Source organism: Tachyglossus aculeatus, chromosome 2 (genome assembly GCF_015852505.1).
Source record: "Tachyglossus aculeatus isolate mTacAcu1 chromosome 2, mTacAcu1.pri, whole genome shotgun sequence".
Taxonomy (NCBI): domain Eukaryota; kingdom Metazoa; phylum Chordata; class Mammalia; order Monotremata; family Tachyglossidae; genus Tachyglossus; species Tachyglossus aculeatus.
The window spans coordinates 44699011-44708306 of NC_052067.1; the positions used below are offsets into that span (position 1 = coordinate 44699011).

The window sequence follows — 9296 nt, forward strand, 5'->3', positions numbered from 1 at the left end:
AGCCTGCTTTCCAAATTTCTTTGCTTCTGTGGTTTTTCACAGCTGCAATATAACTTTCACACATTTTTGTGGTTTCATTTCCTTTGGTTTGTCTCTGGGAGCCGTGTTGTGAAGGAATGGGTGGACTGATCTGAACTCTCTGCTTTAACTTTGAAAGACAGGAAGAGACTGTCTTTAGTAACTTGGGACTGGGGCAAGACTTCCCCTGGACACCCAGACCTCTCTGCAAAGAGAGAGAGTAGATCAAAGTCCAATCCCATAGTACATGTAAGCACTTAACAAATACCACAATTACTATTATTAATTGTGGTATTTGTTAAGCATTTACATATGCTGTGCACCACACTTAGCCCTGGGATAGGAACAAAGATTATTAACTTGGAAATGGTCTCTGTCACCCATGGGGCTCATTGTCATGTCCTTGGCATGCTTGATTGTTCTGGTCTCCTCCTGCCAAAAAATTCCCTTAAAATGTTGAGCTAAACAACAGACTTTTAGGTCTAGAAAGTGTTTTTTGCCAGTTTTTTGAAAGTGTGAAGATCTGACATGCCTGGGACTATGTCAGAGACCTTATATGTCCAGACGAGTGTCATCTCTTGGGAATACCCTGCTGTCTGTCTGTGGCAACACCAGGGCTCATTAGTCTGTCCCTGGGTCAATGGCTTTCAGCAGCCTGAGAAAATGGTGGGTCAGGCAGAAAGCCAGCTGTTGTTAATGTGGGGGCTGCTCCTTAACTGGGGATTTCAGATATCCATGCTCACAGTCTCAGAACTTTGGAGAAATGGTCAAATGAATTTACCCCAGATCCCTTGCTCATGGCTTCACATGATTCCCCCACCTGGAACCCTCACCCCAACTTCAAAGTCCTTCCCTCAGTTAACGGTCTCTTATCCCAAGTCACAACAACTCAAAAGTCACTCTTCTAGCACCTAGGCATTTATACCTACCCTTACTGCTTATGTATATAATAATACTTGATTGCATATTCCTCTATTCCATCTTGCTATATTCTGGCTATTTACAGTTATAATAATAATTTTGATACTTGCTAAGCACTTACTATGTGACAAGCGCTCTTCTAAAGACTAGGTTGAATACTAGATAATCAGGTTGGACACAGTCACTGTCTTACCTAGGATTCACAGTCCAAGCAGGAGGAAGCAGGATTTAATCCCTGTTTCACAGATGAAGAACCTGAGGCACAGAAAAATTAAATGACTTGCCCAAGGTCACATAGCAAACAAGTGACAGAGCTAGGATTAGAAACCAGGTCCTCTGATTCCCTCTTTCCTCTAGACCATGCTGCTTCCCTACATAACACATCATAGGTTTGTTATTCATCTAGGTCCACAATTTATAATGTATAACTTCTTGTTCCCCCTTACCAAATGGCAAACATTTTGAAGGCAGGTATCAACCCTTTAGATTCTGGTGTACTTTCCCAAACATTTGGGACAGTGCTTGGCACACAAGAGGTGTTCATTAAATACGAATATTTGATTGATTGGTTTTAGAGCTGCAATAAATGTCTACAAGTTTAGGATTTGCTAAAGACAAATCCTTGGGAAGAATTGTATTTTTGCCATCAATAACTTTAGAATAGGGTTTTGAAAACGTTCAGGCACAGAAAGGAAGATGAATACTCTTGTTTCTAAAGAAAAAATGTCTTCCATGGCAAAGACTCCTTCAGCCAATGCAAGAAAGCACAAGGACCCTGGGCTTGGGAGTCAGAGGTCATGGGTTCTAATCCCATCTCTGCCACTTGTCAGCTGTGTGACTTTGGGCAAATCACTTCACTTCTCTGTGCCTGTTACCTCATCTGTAAAATGGGGATTAAGACTTTGAGCCACACTTGGGACAAACTGATCACCTTGCATCCCCCCAGTGCTTAGAACAGTGCTTTGCACGTAGTAAATGCTTAACAAATACTATTATTATTATTATTATTATCATTATCACTATCATCATGAACATCAGTTCCATTTATTGAGCAACATCCGTGTCCAGGTTCCTCTTCTAAAACTCTGTTGTATACAAAGTAAATACCCCAAGTATCTGTTTCGCACAAAGCACTGTATTGGCAGGAAGTGTTTCTGTTTATTGTTATGTTGTACTCTCCCAAGCACGTAGTACAGTGCTCTTCAAACAGTAAGTGCTCAATAAGTACAATTGACTGACAGACTGACTATAATGAATTCCTACTGGGTGTAGAGCATAATTCTAAACACTAACTGTATTTAGTGATTTGTCCTGATGACATCCACAGAAGTCATAATAATAATAATAATAAATAATTCTGGTATTTCTGAAATGCTTGCTTTGTGCCAGTAACTGTACTAAGCCCTGTGGTGGATACAAGCAAATTGGTTAGAAAGAGCCCTTGTCCCACATGAGGCTCACAGTCTCAATCCCCATTTTACAGATGAGGTAACTGAGGCCCAGAGAAGTGAAATGATTTGTGCAAGGTCACACAGCAGACAAGGGACAAACTTAGGGAAACAACTTGGCTTAGTGGCAAGAGTACGGGCTTGGGAGTCAGAGGATGTGAGTTCTAATCCCGACTCTGTCACTTTGCTGTGTGACCTTGAGCAAGCCACTTCACTTCTCTGTGCCTCAGTTACCGCATCTGTAAATTGGGGATTGAAACTGTCAGCTCCATGTAGGACAACCTGATTACCTTGTATCCACCCCAGCATTTAGAACAGTGCTTGGCACATAGTAAGCACTTAACAAATACCAGAGCTGAGATTAGAAATCACAACCTTTTGACTCCCAGGTTCATGTTCTATCCACTATGCCTGGCTGCTTCATGTATTTGATTTCTTATCTTATCCAGCTATCTAAATCTGACTTTATCCCAACTCTAAACTCATCCCTTCCTTCTTCCCCTCTCTGACGAGCTGGAGGTTTCTCATAGCTTTTGGCCTCTTTTGGACATTCTCCCATACTCTCAGTGGTACTCCTGTCAGGTAGGAGGCAGAAGGAGAGCAATTGATGAGTTTAAGGAAAGAGGGAGGGGATGGAGGAAGAGGAGTAGGGGATTGCTCAGAGGAGAAATGAGGTTTGGGATAATTACTGTGGTATTGATCAAGCACTTACTATGTACCAAATACCATATCAAGTGCTGTGATACGTACAAGTTAATCAGGTCAGACACGCAGAATTGTGGTATTTGTTAAGTGCTTACTTTGTGCCAGGCACTGAGCTATTCTCTAAACTGTGAGCTCATTGTCTCTAGATTGTAAGCTCACTGTGGGCAGGGGATTCATTCATTCATTCATTCAATCATATTTACTGAGCGCTTACTGTGTGCAGAGCACTGCACTAAATGCTTGGGATGTACAAATCGGCAACATATAGAGATGGTCCCTACCCGATAATGGGCTATTGTTGTATTGTACTTTTCCAAGTGCTTAGTACAGTGCTCTGCACACAGTAAGTGCTCAATAAATATGATTGAATGAATGTACTATGCGCTTGGGGGGAAACAAGCAAATTGGGCAAACAGGGTCCCACATGGGTCTCACATCAGTCTCACTGTATTAATCCCCATTTTACAGATGCAGTAACTGAGGCACAGAGAAGCAGAGTGACTTGCCCAAAGTCACACAGCAGACAAGTGGAGAAGCTAGGATTAGAAACCAGGTAATTCTGACCCCCATGCCCATGCTCTATCCATTCATTCATTCATTCAATTGTATTTATTGAGCACTTACCGTGTGCAGAGCATTGTACTAAGTGATTGGCTAGACAATGCGGAACATCCAAGGGTCGCCTTCCTCCCTCCCCATTCATTCCTGTGGTTTACATTTCTCCTCCACATCTCCTACAGTCGATGCTGCTACAAATTTTCCTGTTGCCCTCATCCTGAACCTACAGTGTCCACATTTCCGCCCTCAAAGGCCAAAAATCTGAGGGAGAGGTGGGGGCAAGAGCCATGTGGGATGGGCCTTGAAGGATGAGAGAGCTTCAGGGGAGAAGAGGGAAGGCTGTGCCCAGGTTGTGGAGTGCTGTATCAGGGTTTTATTTTGAGCAGGGAACTGAACTGGTATTTGTCCATTCCTTATTCTCTAGGAGTTTAGTGCAATATTATGCTGGCTCGCTACTACAGACTGATGGATTAATTCTATCCTCAGTCTACTCCATAAGCTTGTTATAGGCAGAGAATATGTCTGCTAATTTCTGTTGTATTGTACTCTCTCAAGTGCTAAGTACAGTGATGTGTGCAGATTAAGTGCTCAATAAATGCTACTGATGGATCGACTGATTGAAATTAAGGACAAACATCTAAGATCCTCAAAGACCTGGGGAATATTTGAATTTTGAAAATGAAATCGTGATTCATCTCCTTCTCACATATTGCAGAGGAATGGCCAATGAAAGGGCTCCAGTACAGTTAAGATTTTATTTTTTGAGGCCTTGATTCTGTTTATCTCTTCCTTGGAACAAGTATCCTTTCAGAGGGAAGAGTTGCTTTGGCATCATCTCATTTGTTTCTTTCAGTGTTTCTCTGCCTTCTTTATCTGAAGGCCCAGGAGAAAGCTGAGGACCATTTTCTGGATCTAAGGCTGTCAATAACACTCTCAGACCCTTGGGCCTCGGGGATGGGCAGTGTCCATACTTCACTCTGCTGTCCAGATCATTTTTCTACAAAAACATTCAGGCCATATTTTCCCACTCCTCAAGAAACTCCAGTGGTTGCTCATCCATCTCCTCCTCATGCAGAAACTCCTCACCATTGGTTTTAAAGCATTTAATCATCTAGCCCACTCCCAACTCACCTCACTATTCTCCTACTATAACCCAGCCTGCAAATTTTGCTCCTCTCATGCAAAACCTCTCACTGTACATTGAGCTCATCTATCCTGCTGACTACCTCTCTCCCACATCCTGTCTTTGGCCAGGAATGCCCTCCCTCCTCATAACCAACAATTACTCTCCATTGCTTCAATGTCTTGTTGAAGGCTCATCTCCTCCAAGAGGCCTTCTGTGATCTAACCCCTCCTTTCCTCTTCTCCCCTTCCCATCTGCATCACCCTGACTTGCTACCTTTATTCATATCCCCTCCCAGCCCCACAGCACTTATGTTCATATCTGTAATTTATTTATATTAATATCTGATGTCTCTCCCTCTAGACTGTTAGCTCTTTGTGGCAGGTAATGTGTCTGTTTATTGTTATATTGTACTCTCCCAAGCACTTACTACAGTGCTCAGCACACAGTAAGTGCTCAACAAATGCAAGTGACTGACTGCCTGACACAAAGCATCTCCTCCACCCCCAGGGTAGCCTAGCAGAAAAAGTAGGAGGCCTTTGCTCTAAAGCTGGCTCTGCCATTTGCTAGCCGGGTGTCCTTTTGCCTCGTGCCTTAGTTTCTTCACCTTTAAAAGGAAGAAAATATAATGTCTTTCCTGATTACAGGGATTCTGTGAGTTGAAGGTATTTTGGGAATAAATTATTGACTATCGAAATTATCCCTGACTTCAGTGTCAATGAAAAAACCCTGTGTTTGCCTCACATATGTGAGAACTTAGAAGAAATGCCATGATAGTAATGCTAATATTTGTTAAGTGTTTACTAAGTGACAAGCAGTTTACCAAGTTCTGGGGTAAATACAAGATAATGAGGTCCCACATAGGGCTCACAGTCTAAGTAGGAGGGAGAGCAGGTACTGAATCCCTATTCTGCGTATGAGGGAACTGAGGCACAAAGAAGTTAATGACTTGCTGTAGGTCACATAACAGGTACATGGCAGAGCTGGATTAGAATTCAGGTCCTCTGATTCCCAGGCCTGTGCTCTTTTCATTAGGTCATGCCACTTCTTTTCCATCTTTACATGCATGCGAAGGATTGAGACTGTATAGTGAGAGATGCTATGTGGTTGTGAGTAAGAAAGGGACTAAATATTTGTGGGGGTGGGATGGATAGACTGTGTCTGGGAGAGAAAGAGATTGAGTTTGTGGGGGGGAGAAAGTGATAAAGAGACAGAAAGAGAGAGGGATAGACTGTGTGGGGGTGTGAGAAAAATTGTATGTGCAAGAGAAAGAAACGGTTTATGAAACAGTTGGAATATATGTGTGGATGTGAGAGATTATGTGCTTGATAGGGAAGGAGAGACTGTGAGGATGTGAGAGCAAGCTGGCTGTGGGACAGAAAAAGACTTTGAAAGAAAAAGTGAGAGACGCTATGTGATAAAAACTGCACATGTATGTGTGGGAGAAAAGTGCCAAAGGAGAAATAAAAAAGGAAGAAAAGATGGTGAGGGAAAGGAGAAGAGAGGTAGAAAAGGATAATAACACTATTGGCCATGCACTGAATTAAGTGCTGGAGTACAAGCTCATCAGTTCAGACACTGTCCCTGTCTCACATGAGGCTCACACTCTAAATAGAAGGGAAAACAGGTATTGAATCCCCATTTTACAGAGGAGGAAACTGAGACATAGAAAGTTAAATAACTTGTCTAAGGCCACACAGCAGGCAGGCATTAGAATCAGGATTAGAACCAGTTCCCCTGACTCCCAAGCCTGGGTTTTTTCCGCTAGGCCATACTGCTTTTCAAGGACAGACTAACAGGTGACCATTTTCTCACTGAAAGTGGGGACAGACCAGTTTTGAATTCCCACCCTCAAAACCCCAGACAGGTGATTCGATCCTAAAACAGCACCCTGCTGGATTTAAAGAGGGCATCCTATTAGGTTCCTCCTGCTACCGGCACATCCCAGGATTGCTGAGCTGCTAGCGCTGACTGAGACGATCAGGTTGGGGTGACTACGTCCGGGCTTCTACCTGGGGCACAGGACTGAAGGACCATGGTAAATACTTCAGATCAGACTGGGCACTGCACTTGCTCTGACTCACTTCAGTTAGAAAACATTCTGTTTTCTGCTGTCTTTATGAGAGAAGTGGATCAAAACTGTGAGTTTTGGCTAGGGTCTCCGTGTGTCACCCAGGGGCTGCTTCCCTCTGCTGCCTTGTGGAAATGGCCTAAGATCAGAGCAAGGGGACTTGGAGAGTGCAGAGCAGGGCGGAGTTCAGCACATGCCCGTGAGGCGAGCAAGGGCCCTGGGCTCTGGCTACTGGTCATTGTTCTTTAACGGCAAGTTGAGGGTTGGCAAAAGAAAAAGAGGAAAAGGGGCCTTCTAGGACATCCAGGTGCTGCCTGGATTTATGATTGCCAAATTTTTGAAAATGAGTTCCCAATAACGAGTCAGAAACGTTGACTGATGACTATAACCACCACCCTTCATTTGGGAATGAGATCACTCACAAATCTGTCTCTGTTCAAAGCAACCTGCACGGTCTTTCCCAAGTAGGGAAAGACCAAATGTTTGGAATGAATTTTAGTGGGAGAGTGACTCACCAGGGGAACCTGGTCTCCACAAAGTTGACATTTGCTTTTGGCTTTTCCTGGACATTTCTTCATCAAACCTTTCACAATCTCTCAGCCTTTGGCCTGGACATGAAGGAGGATGTCAAAGTTGCGGCTCTGCCGACCTGGAAGAGAAGGGCTGGTTGGAGCGGTGAATCTACTCAGAAACAAATATCAGGGCCTTCTGCTCCTTTGGCTTTTACCTGAGCTGTGAGCGGCCTCTTCTGATCTAAAACAATGCCTCTCCTTAGCCAGGGCTCAGTAGCCACATGCCTTGTTCCCATATGTGTGCCCAACACCAAGTTGTCTCAGACAATAGCCATTTAAGTCAATATAGACCTTCCAATCAGAAACAGATGTTTCTTCTGTAAAGCTTTCCACTTTCAGTGCCTTGCACTGCTGCAGATGGGAAACACTCATTGACTTTCAGACGTGGGACAGATTGGAAAAACATGTAAGTACCTCAAAGGATTGGATACCCTGACTCTGTCCCTTATGTTCATCCAGGAACATGGTCTCTGGAGCAACCAAAATGACAACTCAGACACTTTCATTCATTCATTCATTCAATCGTATTTATTGAGTGCTTACTGTGTGCAGAGCACTTTACTAAGCCCTTGGGAAGTAGAAGTTGGCAACATATAGAGACGGTCCCTACCCAACAGTGGGCTCACAGTCTAGAAGGGGGAGACAGAGAACAAAACAAAACATGTTAACAAAATAAAATAAACAGAATAAATATGTACAAATAAAATAAATAAATAGAGTAATAAATACGTACAAACATGTATACATATATACAGGTGCTGTGGGGAGGAGAAGGAGGTAAGGTGGAGGGGATGGGGAGGGGCAGGAGGGAGATCTGGTTGCACAACTGAGCCAATGTGAGAGGGAGACACATGTTCACATGACAGCCTGCTCTTCCAGAATCTTCTCCCCACCCCCTGACCTGCCCATGCTCTCCTTTCCCTGACAAATCCTGGTGAAGAAAAGACTAAAGTGGGAGAAGCTCTGGAAAAGAAGGTAGAGGCAGTCATGGAGTTGAACCAAGGTCATTGGAGCCAAGATGGATTCTGGGAGATCCAGTCTGTAGGTGGGAAGGGGAGGGAAGAGATACAAAGTCAGCTGCCAGGGCCAGGGCCTGGGCTGCCACTACTGCCCTGAAGGATCCAGGGACTAGATCTTCTGTTGCTGTGAGCTGGAGCCTGGGAGCAGTTAGCCACCCCAGGAGCACAGTGGGCTAGTGCTGCTGCCTTGATGTTGGGAAGGTCCCTGGTCTTTGGGAATTTAGCCATCAGCCTTCTGGGCACAGGAAACAGCAAAGTAAGGCTCAGATATAGCTTTTTCTAGCCTTCATCCCAAACGCTTTTCCCTCATGCCCCTATCAGATTCTGAATCCTCCCCAAAGGCATCACCCCATCTACCCCAACAGCCCTCACATCCTCCCTCTACATCTCCATTTTCCCAGAAAGGAGCAGACACTAGAAGAGAAGAGAAGATGAAGTGAGATACCTCAAACCCAAGCAGGTGAGAGGGATTTGTATGTGTATGGGCCCCTCTCAGGGTCGCACCTGGAGAGTTTCCAGTACTCTACCAGCTTCAACTATGAGAGGAAGAGTCAAGCAGAGGCCTACCCATTCCATTCCTAGCTTGGGCAGTGGCTAGCAAGTGAAAGGGAAACTACTACAAGTAAAAATTCCCCCGTGCCGGGCAGCAGCAGCATGAGAGAGAGTCGAGGGTGGAGGCTCAAATTCACTGCACATAAGGTGGCAGTGGTAAACCACTTTCATATTTTTACCATGAAAAGTCTATGATACATTCATTCATTCATTCAATTGTATTTATTAAGCGCTTACTGTGTGCAGAGCATGCTACTAAGTGCTTGGGAAGTACAAGTTGGCAACATATAGAGACGGTCCCTACCCAAC

At 44.2% G+C, this 9296-nt stretch overlaps 1 non-coding gene across 1 annotated transcript; it reads left to right on the forward strand.

The window, feature by feature from the left end:
• Positions 1 to 8921: 8921 nt before the first annotated feature.
• Positions 8922 to 9059, forward strand: LOC119924306. The gene has a single exon (XR_005449101.1). It is a non-coding gene; the product is annotated as a small nucleolar RNA SNORA7 (small nucleolar RNA).
• Positions 9060 to 9296: the final 237 nt, after the last annotated feature.